This window comes from Mobula hypostoma, chromosome 14 (genome assembly GCF_963921235.1).
Source record: "Mobula hypostoma chromosome 14, sMobHyp1.1, whole genome shotgun sequence".
In the NCBI taxonomy this organism is placed as follows: Eukaryota; Metazoa; Chordata; class Chondrichthyes; order Myliobatiformes; family Myliobatidae; genus Mobula; species Mobula hypostoma.
Window position 1 is genome coordinate 15,905,691 of NC_086110.1, and position 15,714 is coordinate 15,921,404.

General features: G+C 42.4%; 1 protein-coding gene across 1 annotated transcript in view; it reads left to right on the forward strand.

The window, feature by feature from the left end:
* Nucleotides 1–15,714, forward strand: part of hsf4 (heat shock transcription factor 4) — a 79,662-nt gene that overhangs the window by 13,082 nt on the left and 50,866 nt on the right. The window lies entirely within an intron of this gene.

The window sequence follows — 15,714 nt, forward strand, 5'->3', positions numbered from 1 at the left end:
CATTAAAATCTACTGAATATTGAAAAGCATTAATAGAATGGATGTGGAGAGGATATTTCCAATAGTGAGAGAGTCTAGAACTAGAGGGGACAGTCTCAAAAAAGAAAAATGTTCCTTTCGAATAGAGATGAGAAGGAATTTCTTTAGCCAGAGAGTGGTGATCTGTGGAATTCATCTGTGGAGGCAAAGTCATTGTGTATATTTCGGTGGTTGATAGGTTCTTGATTAGTCAGGGTTTTGGGGGCTGTGGGGAAAAAGCAAAAAATAAGCTTGTGAGGGAAAATAAATCAGCCATGATGGAATGGCAGAGCAGACTCAATGGGCTGTATAGCCTAATTCTGATCCTATGTCTTAACTTATGGTCTAAGTTTATGAAGTAATGTCTTTGAGAGAAACAAAAGCAAATGAACTCATTGAGTTAGAAGGGGATTGATGAGTAGAGAACTGAAAATAGTATAGTATTATCATGGAATAGTTGACTATTTGCCTTGACCTCACTCACCTTCATATATTTTCAGTTTCCTAATCTTTGTATTTCAAGTTACTGGTCATTGATTATCATTGAGATTAATGTTCTAAACTCACGTGTGTGGGATGGGATCCTTGCTATAAGTCTGTTCAGAAACTGGAAGACATTACAATGAATCCTTCACCTACTTCAAGCCAATCCCTAATTTATGCTGAAACATCTTGCAGGAACTGAAGCGGCTTCATAGTAAATTAATTTTGCTTTCCAAAAGATAACTTCTGAATTGCATTACGGACATAAATTATGTTTAGGGAGATTTCAAAATGTTCATGTCCTGTCAAGTCAATTAACAGTTGGGTTAGAGAGAGGAGAAAGTTTGCACCCGATACAGGAATTGAGCTGTTTTTTGGACATTTGAGTAAATAACTGAGATCTGTTTCGCCTACTCAATCAGCCCTACCATCACTATAAGCCAAAAGTTTGGAGGGACCCATTCTTCCAATTGAAGAATTTTGGTGGCTAAATCTAAGACCGTTTGTATGTATGAGTTGGAAACATAAGTTCTGTGATACGAGATTCTGAATGGAAAAATGTACAAAAGGGGATTGGATATAGCATCACAAATATATTCCCTGATTTGGATTCGCTGTAAACATAAACCATTGGGATACCATCTCACTTACTGATCACACCTTCTCATTTCCTGTCTTTCCATTCTTCTATTTCTCAAGGTGTACGGGGAATGGTTTGTTGTTAATAACATACAGATAATTCAGTGTATCCTATTTGGTGTTTGCGTTACCTCCAGGTGGATGTTGGCAGAAATCAACAAGCACCATGCAAGTTTTATTCCTAATCTGCTTTAGAGATCTGCCTCAGTCACTTTACGGCAAAGCTCTTGGAATCAGTTATCCTGTTGTTTTGAAATCCCAGTGGATTGGCATCTGTATCATGAGAGCCGATTCCAACCGAACCATGGTTCCCATGTTCCTTTTGATGCACTAAGGCTCTTGTTTCTGCACTCACTTGAAATCCACTGGGTTCAGTTTCCCTTTAAGCTCACCTGGGTCCTCTTCCCCACACTTCCTTTAAACTTTCATAAAATCCGATGGTCTGGAAAATCTGTCAGACCAGCATCACCAAATTCCCCAGGGCCCTGGTTAAAGGGAGTTTTCTGCCATTGTCAAAACTGTGAGATCATAAGATGGCCATTGAGCCCATCGAGTCAGTTTCACTATTCGGTTATGGCTGCCCGATGACTCTTAACCCCATTCTTTTGCCTTCTCCCTATAACAGTTGGAAGTCCTAACCAATCTAGAACTTATCTACCTCTGCTGTAAATACACTCAGTGACTTGGCCCCTACAGCTATCTGTGGCAATCAGTTTCACAGATTCACTACCTTCTGGCTAATAAAATTCCTCATCATCTATTTTCTAAATGGACATCTTTCTTTTCTGAAGTTGTGCCCTCTGGTCCTAAACTCATCTGCAACAGGAAACATCTACTCCATGTCCATTCTATCTAGGCCATTCAATGTTCAAAAGTTTCGATGATATCCCCCCCTCATTCTTCCTAACTCCAGTGAGTAGATCAGAGCCATCTAGTGTTCTGCATTCATTAACCCTTTCATTCCTGGAATCCTTCTCATGAACTTCCATGGGTCCCTCTCCAATGCCAGGACATCTTTTCTTAAGTAAGGGGCCCAAAACTGCTCACAGTACTCCAAGTGCAGTCTGATCAATGCCTTACAAAGCCTCAACATTATATCCATGCTCTTATATTCTAGTCCTCTTGAAATGAATACTAACATTGCATTTACCTTCCTTACCACCGACTCAACTTACAAAGTAACCTTTAGGGAATCCTGCATAAGAACTCCAAAGTCCCTTTTGCACCTCTGATTTTTCTTTAATTTTCTCCCCGTTTAGAAAATAGTCTACACTTTTATTTCTTCTACCAAAGTGCATGACTATGCACTTCCCTACATGGTATTCCATCTGCCACTTCTTTGCCCATTCTCCCAATCTATTTCAGTCCTTCTTCAAACTTCCTGCTTTCTCATCACTACTTGCCCTCCACCAGTCTTCATATCATCCGTAACTTGGCCACAAAGCCATCAATTCAGTCCTCCAAATCATTGACATATGACATGAAAGGAAGCGGTTCCAACACCAACTCCTGCAGAATCAGTAGTGGAACGAGTGAGCATTTCAAGTTCCTTGGGGTTAGCATTTCTGAGGATCTATCCTGGGTCCAACGTAACAAAAAAAAGTCACAACAGTGGCTATATTTCAACGGGAGTCTAAGATTAGGTATGTCACTTGCATATTTATACAGATGTACCATGGAGAGCATTCTAACTGGCTGCATCACCATCTGGGATGCGCGGCGGGGGCACTGTTCAGGATTGAAATAGCCAGCAGAAAGTTGTGAACATAGTAAACTCCATCATGGGCACAGCCTACTCAGCATCTAGGACACCTTCAAGGGGCAATGCTTCAAAAAGGTGGCATCCATCGTTAAAGGCCCCCATCACCCTGGACATGTCCTTATCCAGGTGATCTTTCACATCGACAGAATCTCCTGTCTGCTCTGCTTATCATTACGCACTTTTCTTCTTTCCACTTCCCTTCTGAGCCACAGCGCCAGAACCTGGTCACTGTGGCAGCTCCCTGGCAGGTCAACCCCCCAACAGTATCTAAAGCAGTATACTTATCATATTATTATTGAATGTACTTATTATGTTCTTCTCTGTAGGTACTGAACTTTAGAATTCCCTCACTAAATTTCTCCACCTCCCTAAGCCACTACCTAAAACCTACCTCTTTGATTATGATTTTGGTCATTTGTCCCAATATGTCTCATATGGTTTGTTAAATTTTGTTTGATGTGTGAAATGGCTGGAGAAGATTTACTAAACTGCCAGAGTTGTGAGTGCATACATTATGGATGGAGCACTAAAACCCCTGTTGAGGTGGTTCTGAAATATTAGCTTGAGCTGCGAATTCTGTCGCAGTAACTTTGCTGGCTGTGAAACATTAACTAAAATTAAACTTTCTGCCATATACCCCAGAGTTACAGAAGTAGATGTGGTGCTGTCGGGGATTATTCCATCTATGGTCTGTGGAGGCAAGCTACATTTTGGTATTCTATTTAAATTGCCAAAGATCTGTGATGTGCTGTATTTTAAAAATAATTATTTGATTTAAGATGTGTTGTTTAACACACGTATGCAAGTTTTGGAGATGCCTAAAACGGTGTTGATTACGTTGAAGCTGCTTCTCAAGGCTTGAGTAAGTGACCCACTTTTTACATCTTCATCAACTCTACTTTCAAATACAACCTGGTACTGCATTTGGTAACAGTACAGGCTTTCTACTGTGTGAGTGACCCACTTTTCACATCTTCATCAACTGTATTTTAAACAGCCTGATACTGCAGAGGTTTTCCACGTGCTCTGAGATGACGAAAAGTAAGTGAAGCTCAAAGATAACATCATTACCATGTTTGGTTGTTTATTTCAGATTGTCCCTGCTGGGGTAATACACTGTTTCAATATGCTGGCCCTGATGTCACATGGGGTTGGTGTGGACTCACTGAGCCGACTTGTCCTTGTGACTGTATAACTCTAACTGATCTCCATGCAAGAGAACCTTACAATAAATCAAAACAGAAAATGCTAGCGATGGTCAATAGATCATACGGCATCTGTGAGTGGGAATCTAAGGTAACTTGTCAAGTTAGTGCCCCTTCTATAGAAATGATGGATAGTAGAAAATCTTCAGAATTATGAAAGTAAGTGATTCCTAGCTGCTAATGTATTAATTTCTCCAGAATAGCTCATCAGTATTGCTTGCTCCCAAATGCTTTGTTATTTACTCTAATTGGGTAATCTAGTAACTGCTTTATTGGACCAATAACCCATTAAGTTAGTACAGTGCAGTAAGTTGAAAATCTTTTTCAATATTTCCATCAAGCAATCAGAAACCAGTAGTGTCTATTCCAGAGAGTGTGGTTTCAGCATCATGAGATGTGGCTGGGTCGTAATTGTGGAATAATATTATGTGCCTGATGATGTCTGCTCATTATCTACCTGGAGACCAGGCCAAGAGGATCCGATAACCACTCAGATATACGGTGCTGGCTCAGTGATTCACTGAACTTGTCCTTGGCATGTTTGCCATGGTAAATGCATACTACACAGACAGTTATCGTGATGAAAGCAATGTTGCACCTGAGAAAAAGTTTGAGCCTGAAGCTTTTATTCCTTTTTTTTCAAAAGTAGTAAAATAAATAAGAAATGTATTCAAAATTATATTTTACTAGAATAAATAATTTGTGGGAGTAATGATGTTGGGTCAAAAAGTAACAGCATTATAATTGTCACATGTCCATATTTCATTCATCTATATTCTGATACCGTCTATGCACAAGTTAATTTGTGTACACTTTTATCATTTGTTGCAGTTATATATCGACCACAATTGCACCATTCTGCTGCAGAGTTTTGCGGTGCATGCATGGTTACATTTCATACCAAATGTGTGTCTCAACTTGAGCTTGAAGCAGAGACTGCAAAGCAGGAGAAGGTAGCTCAGTTCACTGCTCTTCCACCCAACTGCCTGTTCACTGGCTCTGCCTCCGTAACCCTGCGTTTTGTTTTTCTCTCACTCAGTACTTGCCCATTTCTCTTTTGAAAGTTACCACTTGCACTGCTCTTTCTGATCACAACTTGCTGTGTAATCTGAAAATCAAAGAACTGCAGAAGCTGAAAATCCAAAATAAATGCTTAAAATGCTGGGGACACTCAGCAAGTCAGGCTACGTCTGTGGAAAGAGAATTAAGTTAACGCTTCAAGTTGATGTTCTAACAAAGAGTCGTAGTAGCAGGCAAAATAAGCTTGCTAAACTGCAGGGAGGGTAGGGAAGGGGAGGATGTGTCTCCAGTAGGGTAAAATTGGGATGACCATGGGGGCAAGCTGTAAGCAAGGTTATCTGGTCAATGAGTGAATGGAAACAGATACAGAGCAAGGAAATGGAACATAAACAAAACAATGTTGGTTTCTGGTTTAAGATGGCGCTGGTGAATCTCGGTGACACTAGTGGCTAATAAAACAAAGAAAACAACTAAATACTTTATTCATCACACCTTTTCTGGTAAATGATCACTGCAAACAACAGCCTGTAACTTCCCTGTCAGAGTTGAGCTTTTAAATCGCCTGTACAGCCTTCCATTTCTGCGGTGTGAACTGAAATCTCTAAGGCAGCAGGGAATAAGCCAATGTTTGGCCATTGCTGGAGCGAACTTGGAGGCCTTTCGATGCAGCAGAACTGCGGCGAGGCAAGTGGTGCACGCGTGCGCACACACAGACACACACACACACACACACACACACACACACACCACATGAAGACCACTCCACTCCCTTTGCAATATTTGCTCATTTCTTTCTCAATTCCTGCTAAAACATTGTTTACATTTACTTCATTTATTATATTGTAATTTGTCCTTAACTGTGCCTATTGTCTTGTTTATCAATTACTGTACTGTCTTGCACTGTTTTGTGCACTTTAGTCCGGTGTAGGTCTGAAGTCTAATATAGTTTTGTGTTTTCTCACTTAGTCTACTGTAGTTTTGTGTTGTTTCATGTAGCACCATGGTCCTGGAGGAATATTGTTTTGTTTTAACTGTGTACTGTACCAGCAGTTATGGCTGAAATGACAATAAAAGCGACTTGACTTGGAGGTGAGGCACAGTCAAGGCGGAGCCTGGGCCTGAGAGTGAGGAAAGACCTGAGGTTTGAATGATTTAAGCGCTGAGCCGAATTGGAAAGGCTGGGTACAGGCCAAATGGAGGTGGTGGGGATCGAGCCCAAGAGCATATCGAAGACACAGGGCCTAGGTCCTGGTCTAAGAGCGAGAAAAGAACCAACAAGAAAAAATCTGCAGATGCTGGAAAGACATGAAGCTTGGACGATTTAGGCGCTGGGCCAAATTGAAAAGGTCAGGGTGTCAGGGCTGGAGGTGAGGGATGGGCCAGTTCAGCTCGCTGCATTGTGAGGTTTACCCATCTCTACACTGAACTGAGGCTATGGCCTGTAACTATCGGGCTTCTGAATCTGCTGTTGTGATTTCTGACTCACCTTCCTGAATGTTATTTGCTTACTTTTATTTTTGCACGATTTGTATTTTTTTCTCTGCACATAGGATGTTCGATGTCTTGTGTTTTTATGGGTGCTATTGAGCTTTTCTTTTGTGGCTGCCTACAAGGAGACGAATCTCGAGGTTGTATAAAGTATACATACTTTGATACTAAATGTACTTTGAACTTTGGAATACAAAATATATTCAGGAAGATGTGCCCAGGTCTGAGCAAATAACCCTGCATACAGCTTATCCCCATCTACCAAGCTCCACTTTTCAGCTGCTGTCATCTTAGGCAATTTTCCCACTATCCACAACATCACCAATTTCTGTGTCATCTACAAACTTGCTGATCATTCTTCCTAAATTCACATTCAATTCGTTAATATGTATCACAAACAGCAAAGTTCCTAGCAACGATTCCTTTGGTACACCATCAGTCACAGATGTCTAATTAGAGAAAAATCCTTCCACCAATACCCACTGTCTCTTATCACCAACCCAGTTTTTGGATCCAAATAGGTTTCACATGCTATTTCCTGTCAGATACTCCTGCACCTAGCACCACTCAATGTACATACAATCAGTCTTTGTATATAAGCTAATCTATATAGTGTGTGTGTACAGCCGCACTATACAGTTACTTGTATAGGATCAATTTTATAGTTAATGTGTCTTTTTTTATCCTGCATTGGATTTAGGGGGGAATGTCAACTCAGACCATGAGAGGCCTGCATCGGGCATTTTCATGCCTTACAAGGCGCAGAATGGAAGTCTGTGTGGGGTGCCACTCCTCGCACAGAGTCTAGAGCAATGTGTGGTTTAGTGCCTTGCTCAAGGACAAAAACACACTGCCACAGGTGAGGCTCGAACTAGCGACCTTCAGATCACTAGACGAATGCCTTAACCACTTGGCCACATGCCCAACACAAATTGGATTTAGAATAACAATCATTTATTTCTCCTTTGCACTTATATGTACTGAAGCATGACGAACAATCATGAATCTGGAATTCTAGTTCAGCACACAACATGGGGTCTTATCACATACCTTACCAAAGTCCATGTAGACAACATCGACTTCCCTGTCTTTATATAGTCTCTTTGGCTACCTCCTCAAAAAACTCAAATTACTGAAACAAGAAATCCAGATTGATCCTCTCTGAGCAACCCATGTCTTTCTGAATTAACATAAATCCTGTACTGAATTTTCACCAGTATTTTCTCTACCACTGCTGTAAGGCTGGCTGGCCTGTAATTACTTGGCTCATCTGCTGCCTGTCTGAAATATGTAAAAAAAATTAGTTATTCATAAACATTATTCTTCAAGTTCAAGCCAATGTTCATTAATTGAACCCATTTTTTCTGAATGCCAATCAGTTTTGCCAAGATTGTTACCTCCAGAAGTTTCCCAATCTCTGACCTTGGATTGGCTTGTCTGTGATTGAGAGATTAATTTCTTGTCCCAATTTACTGTATATTGTTTTCAATCCTTTAGTAGTGCTCTCTTATCTGAGGAGAGCTGTTAGACTGCAGCTACAGTCTCTGCAATATTCATCCTTCTCTTTGGCAAAAGATTTATCTCATCCAGTTGGTGATCTTTCTATGAGGGTGCCACTCCTAACACATTTTCTCATCAACCTTGAGATTTCTCTGCTTACAGGCAGCCACAAAGCAAGAAACCCGAAAGAACCCAATTTAAAAAAAGACCAACATCCAACGCACAGAGAAAGAGGGGAAAAAACTCGAATCTTGCAAACAATCAAGCGACAGCATTCCAAACCAGATTGAGTCCATAGACCCAGAGCCCAGAGCAGCCAGCTTCTCCACATCGACTGCTCTGCGATTCGCTTGTCTCCGTGTCCTGTCCAATATTAACAGTCTCCTTCTGTAGAGTGATATTGGTAGCACCCTGTCCCTGGGTAGCAATCAGTATCATCTTCTCATTTGGAACTTCTGTCCCTTCTTCTCTACAAAACCATACATTTTTTGATTTCTAATCAGCCCTACTCTACCTCTGACATAAACAGGAATGAAATGTTGGTTATGGCAGTATCACTCTTAAATCTTGATTACACCTTGTCATGGTTTCTGTTTAATGTTGAATGTGTAAAAATAGTGAGATTCATGTATTTTCAGTCATTTTGTACACATGCTAGTTACATTAAAATATCAGTATTTCTGAGAATCAGTGGAACACACACAAATATTAGATAGATTATTAGATTATGAGGACACTCAGTCCTTGTTTACTGTCATTTAGAAATGCATGCATTAAGAAATGATACAACATTCCTCCAGTATGATATCACAGAAACACAGGACAAACCAAGACTAAAACTGACAAAACCATATAATTATAACACATAGTTACAACAGTGCAAAACAATACTGTAATTTGATAAGAGCAGACCATGGGCATGGTAAAAAAAAAGTCTCAAAGTCCTGATAGCCCATCATCTCACATAGACGGTAGAAGGGAGAAACTCTCCCTGCCATGAGCTTCCAGCGCCGTAAACTTGCCGATGCAGCATCTTGGAAGCACCCGACCACAGCCAACTCTGAGTCCGTCCGAAAACTTCGAGCCTCCAACCAGCCCTCCGACACTGAGCACTGAGCACCATCTCTGCCGAGCGCTTCGACCCCGCCCCGGCCACCAAGCAATAGGCAAAGCCAAGGATTCGGGGCCTTCCCCTCCGGAGATTCTGGATCGCACAGTAGCAGCGGCAGCGAGGCGGGCATTTCAGAAGTTTCACCAGATGTTCCTCTGTGCTCTCACGTCTGTCTCCATCAAATCAGAATTGTGCACGGCACCCTACTTGACAGATTACAGATATTCATCGCCAGAGAGGCCACGCGCGCTGCGTCGCCCTGCCATCTTCTCCTCCTCCCAATATAGATTTTAAGTTAGTTCTTCTTACTGTCAGGTTTCACTTCCATAGTATTACCAGGCTCCAGTATTCTCTCAGTCTCATCACTGTCATCTGTGGTGTTGATTAGTCCAAAGTGCTGATGGCTGGTGTCCCACGTTCCATACCCTAGTGCCTCTTCGTGACCCTGCACCAAATCTGGTTCATGCATCAGAACTTCCTTGCTGATCAACTTTAACTTCTGATTCTTCAGTGCTTCTGATCTGAACAGTTCCATCTGCGTGTTCGGTCCTTCTGCCCTCTTCCCTCTCTTTGTGATTCTCTCCAGGTCTACAAGCTGAGCCTTCGCCTAAAGGCAGATGCCTACCCATTGCAGAGACAACTGTGTCTAGTGGAGCTCAGTATCCATTAGCAACAGACGCACTGATGTGCAGGAGATGTGTTCTTCTGTTACATAAGCAGCTGCATTGGAGAAATCTATCAATCATTATTAACTCTGCGAGGGCAGGATCATAGCTCACAGTTGTACCAGACCTGATCTATTCAGCACTTTGTCTGGTGCCTGCGGCTGAGAATAGTTCTGGGCAGGATCAAATTAAATCGGGGTTTAGCAACCTGATATTTGTTAGAGCTTTGATGCTGACTTGTTGCCAATCTCTGCTGAAATTTTATTTGAGGGAGAGTACATTAAAACAAGTGCGGAGCTGCTCCATGGCGAGGGAGGACTGCAATAGCCCACAAGGAGGAGGTGTAACAGGTGGAGGGTATAAAATGTAAAAATGAATTGTGCTGTTGGAAAACGTCGTCTAACAGATAGCCGGAAGAATTGTACTGTACTAAACAGTTCAAGTATAACTCTTTCCTTGCATTTACCATTACCAAGGCTGGAAAATTCCACCCAATGAGTGAGTATGGCACTGAACGCAAAACTGGAAGTTAGTGATTATGTTCCCATTTCAGAAAATATTGACTGTATTTATCATCTTTAAACTGCCACTCTATTCAGTGTATTTCTACAATCAAACTTTCAATTTACTTTCTGCCAATTTCAAATCTTATCAGAGCAGTCGGTCCATCTTTCATTACTTCCTCCGCCTGTTGTACCTCGTCTTCGGGCACTGTTGCAATCCTTTCTGCGCTCCATCAAGCAGCTCAGGGATGTACTTTAACCCATCTGAAAGTTAAGAGCTTGGCGTCAAAATTGCGGTGGAACAATAGTATAGCAGTGAGCGTTCAATTCCTGCCACTGTCTGTAAGCAGTTTGTGACCTCGTGACTCTCTGGTTCCCTCCGGAGTCTCCAGTTTCCTCCCATTCCAAGCACAGCGTAGGTTTATTCCTCTCATGGGTGTAATTGGACAGTACAGGCCTGTTGCCCTGTTGTTTTTCTAAAACCAAAATATAAAGTTACTGTCAAAGTTCTAACAAATCTCAACTTGCTAACCTCCAATTTAATTTGGAGGCACGACGCCAGGAGGATGGGCACCAACCACTCACTGGTCCTTTTCACAGACACAAGTGCCCCATGGGTGCTGTTGCCCATTTTGTCCATGATGTTAGGGCCTAATGCAGATTCCTCAGTTGTTGGTGGAATTGGGAATGGTAAACAGACAGCTCCATGCTCTTGTCTTCGATTCCATTTTATGGCTATGCACTTCTAGATAGCCATTAGCACTGTTGAGACAGGAGCAGCTGGAATGATTTAATACCATTAAAAATCCCTTTTTGTATTGGTTCATGTGTTAACAAATGTTGTGTTTCATTCACTATATTACAGCAATAAGTTGTATTTTGTAATGCTTTAATGAAATATTTGTTGGGTGAAACAGACTGAGGTATTAGGATAGAAGACCGGTGACATTGTCAAAGAAGAATGTTTTAGGCTTCATCTTAGACAAGGGAGAAGCAAGGTTTAAGGAAGGAGTTGGAAGATTTGAGGGCTAGGGTTGAAAGTGGCAGGGAATGGTTAGGCAGAAATTGGTTCGGCAAGACAGAAAATGGTTTGGCACAGCTAAGAAGGGCCAAAAGGCCTGTTTCTGTGCTGTAGGTTCTATGGTTCTATGGTTCTATGGTTCTATGGAAATTCTGTGTGCTGGAGTTAAAGTAACAAAAGTGTTTGGAGCTTTACAGAACAGAAGAGGAAGACTGTTTGGTATCTTGTGTAGCTGTTTCTGTGGATAACACAGTGGTACAGCTAGTAGAGCTACTGGTTCACAATGCCAGAGGCAGCAGCTCAATCCCTGTGTGGGGTTTCTACATTTTCCCTTTGACCGCGTAGGATTCCCCTGGGTGCCCCAGGTTCATCTCCCATCCCAAAGGGTTGGGGGGGGGGGTGTGTGAGTGAGTGAGTGTTGGAACGTGGGGAGAGTGAAAGAAAATGAAGAATAAAATTAACGTAGTATTGGTGTTAAATAGGTTAGTAATGGTTGACATGATTTAGTGGGCCAAAGGGTATGTTTCTGCGCCGTATCTCCCGGTGATTCCATGACTCTGACTCACCTGACCAGGTCAGATCTGCCACGTTGTTAGTGTGCCCTTCCTACTGTATCTTCCTTCAGCCAGCTGCCAGCTGAGGTTCAGACCAGCTATGACATACACCATGGGCAAGTGTCCACTCATCACTCGATATGCCCGGTTACCATCTGTTTGTCCTTGGGATACAATAGATGCAAATGCTAAATAAACATAAATAGTAGTTGGCATTAGTTTTTAATATTGAATGACAAAAAATAGTTGATGGATTCATTTCCAAGAAGCTAACTGTTTAGAACCACAGTTGACAACTAACAGGTTAAACATAGAAACATAGAAACATAGAAAATAGGTGCAGGAGTAGGCCATTCGGCCCTTCGAGCCTGCACCGCCATTTATTATGATCATGGCTGATCATCCAACTCAGAACCCAGCCTTCCCTCCATACCCCCTGACCCCTGTAGCCACAAGGGCCATATCTAACTTCCTTTTAAACATAGCTAATGAACTGGCCTCAACAGTTTGCTGTGGCAGAGAATTCCACAGATTCACCACTCTCTGTGTGAAGAAGTTTTTCCTAACCTCGGTCCTAAAAGGCTTCCCCTCTATCCTCAAACTGTGACCCCTCGTTCTAGACCTCCCCAACATCGGGAACAATCTTCCTGCATCTAGCCTGTCCAATCCCTTTAGGATCTTATACGTTTCAATCAGATCCCCCCTCAATCTTCTAAATTCCAACGAGTACAAGCCCAGTTCATCCAGTCTTTCTTCATATGAAAGACCTGCCATCCCAGGAATCAATCTGGTGAACCTTCTTTGTACTCCCTCTATGGCAAAGATGTCTTTCCTCAGATTAGGGGACCAAAACTGCACACAATACTCCAGGTGTGGTCTCACCAAGGCCTTGTACAACTGCAGTAGTACCTCCCTGCTCCTGTACTCGAATCCTCTCGCTATAAATGCCAGCATACCGTTCGCCTTTTTCACCGCCTGCTGTACCTGCATGCCCACTTTCAATGACTGGTGTATAATGACACCCAGGTCTCGTTGCACCTCCCCTTTTCCTAATCGGCCACCATTCAGATAATAATCTGTTTTCCTATTTTTGCCACCAAAGTGGATAACTTCACATTTATCCACATTAAATTGCATCTGCCATGAGTTTGCCCACTCACCCAACCTATCCAAGTCACCCTGCATCCTCTTAGCATCCTCCTCACTGCTAACACTGCCACCCAGCTTCGTGTCATCCGCAAACTTGGAGATGCTGCATTTAATTCCCTCATCCAAGTCATTAATATATATTGTAAACAACTGGGGTCCCAGCACTGAGCCTTGCGGTACCCCACTAGTCACCGCCTGCCATTCTGAAAAGGTCCCGTTTATTCCCACTCTTTGCTTCCTGTCTGCTAACCAATTCTCCACCCACACCAATACCTTACCCCCAATACCGTGTGCTTTAAGTTTGCACACTAATCTCCTATGTGGGACCTTGTCAAAAGCCTTTTGAAAATCCAAATATACCACATCCACTGGTTCTCCCCTATCCACTCTACTAGTTACATCCTCAAAAAATTCTATGAGATTCGTCAGACATGATTTTCCTTTCACAAATCCATGCTGACTTTGTCCGATCATTTCACCGCTTTCCAAATGTGCTGTTATCACATCCTTGATAACTGACTCCAGCAGTTTCCCCACCACCGACGTTAGGCTAACCGGCCTATAATTCCCCGGTTTCTCTCTCCCTCCTTTTTTAAAAAGTGGGGTTACATTAGCCACCCTCCAATCCTCAGGAACTAGTCCAGAATCTAACGAGTTTTGAAAAATTATCACTAATGCATCCACTATTTCTTGGGCCACTTCCTTAAGCACTCTGGGATGCAGACCATCTGGCCCTGGGGATTTATCTGCCTTCAATCCCTTCAATTTACCTAACACCACTTCCCTACTAACATGTATTTCGCTCAGTTCCTCCATCTCACTGGACCCTCTGTCCCTTACTATTTCTGGAAGATTATTTATGTCCTCCTTAGTGAAGACAGAACCAAAGTAATTATTCAATTGGTCTGCCATGTCCTTGCTCCCCATAATCAATTCACCTGTTTCTGTTTGCAGGGGACCTACATTTGTCTTTATCAGTCTTTTCCTTTTTACATATCTATAAAAGCTTTTACAGTCCGTTTTTATGTTCTCTGCCAGTTTTCTCTCATAATCTTTTTTCCCCTTCCTAATTAAGCCCTTTGTCCTCCTCTGCTGAACTCTGAATTTCTCCCAGTCCTCAGGTGAGCCACTTTCTCTGGCTAATTTGTATGCTACTTCTTTGGAATTGATACTATCCCTAATTTCTCTTGTCAGCCACGGGTGCACTACCTTCCTTGATTTATTCTTTTGCCAAACTGGGATGAACAATTGTTGTAGTTCATCCATGCAACCTTTAAATGCCTGCCATTGCGTATCCACCGTCAATCCTTGAAGTGTCATTTGCCAGTCTAGCTTAGCTAATTCATGTCTCATACCTTCAAAGTTACCCCTCTTTAAGTTCAGAACCTTTGTTTCTGAATTAACTACGTCACTCTCCATGTTAATGAAGAATTCCACCATATTATGGTCACTCTTACCCAAGGGGCCTCTCACGACAAGATCGCTAATTAACCCTTCCTCATTGCTCAAAACCCAGTCCAGAATAGCCTGCTCTCTAGTCGGTTCCTCGACATGTTGGTTCAAAAAACCATCCCGCATACATTCCAAGAAATCCTCTTCCTCAGCACCTTTACCAATTTGGTTCACCCAGTCTACATGTAGATTGAAGTCACCCATTATAACTGCTGTTCCTTTATTGCACACATTTCTAATTTCCTGTTTAATACCATCTCCGACCTCACTACTACTGTTAGGTGGCCTGTACACAACTCCCACCAGCGTCTTCTGCCCCTTAGTGTTACGCAGCTCTACCCATATCGATTCCACATCTTCCCGGCTTATGTCCTTCCTTTCTATTGCGTTAATCTCTTTTTTAACCAGCAACGCCACCCCACCTCCCCTTCCTTCGTGTCTATCCCTCCTGAATATTAAATATCCCTGAACGTTGAGCTCCCATCCCTGGTCACCCTGGAGCCATGTCTCTGTGATCCCAACTATATCATAATCATTAATAACAATCTGCACTTTCAATTCATCCACCTTATTACGAATGCTCCTTGCATTGACACATAAAGCCTTCAGGCACTCTTTTACAACTCTCTTAGCCCTTTTTAATGCTTGCCCTGGATTTGTCGGCCTGCCACTTTTACTTTTCCCCTTTGTACTTTTTGCTTCTACGCTCACTTTACACCCCTCTGTCTCTCTGCACTGGTTCCCATCCCTCTGTTGTGAACTAACCTCCTCACACCTAGCCGCTTTAATTTGATTCCCACCCCCCAACCATTCTAGTTTAACTATGGAGGTTCTCCACGCAGTGTTGTCTGAGATTCAGACAGGTTTACATTGAAGCCAAGAGTTTCCTAACTGTTAGTCCGCAAAAAGTTCTGGGAACATTGCAGTTCACTGGATTAACATGCTCACAAGCCCACAGAAGCTGGAGGAAAGCGGCTGGCAGTGAATGTTGGAAAGACACAGCAGAGCAGGCAGCTTCTGTGGAGAGAGAGGCAGAGTTAACATTTCAGGTTAATGACCTTGTAACAGAACTGGGAAATGGACAAATTTTCTCTTTTTATTTCAGAATTTTGCTGCTGAGCTGCCAAAGATTTCCAACCTTTCC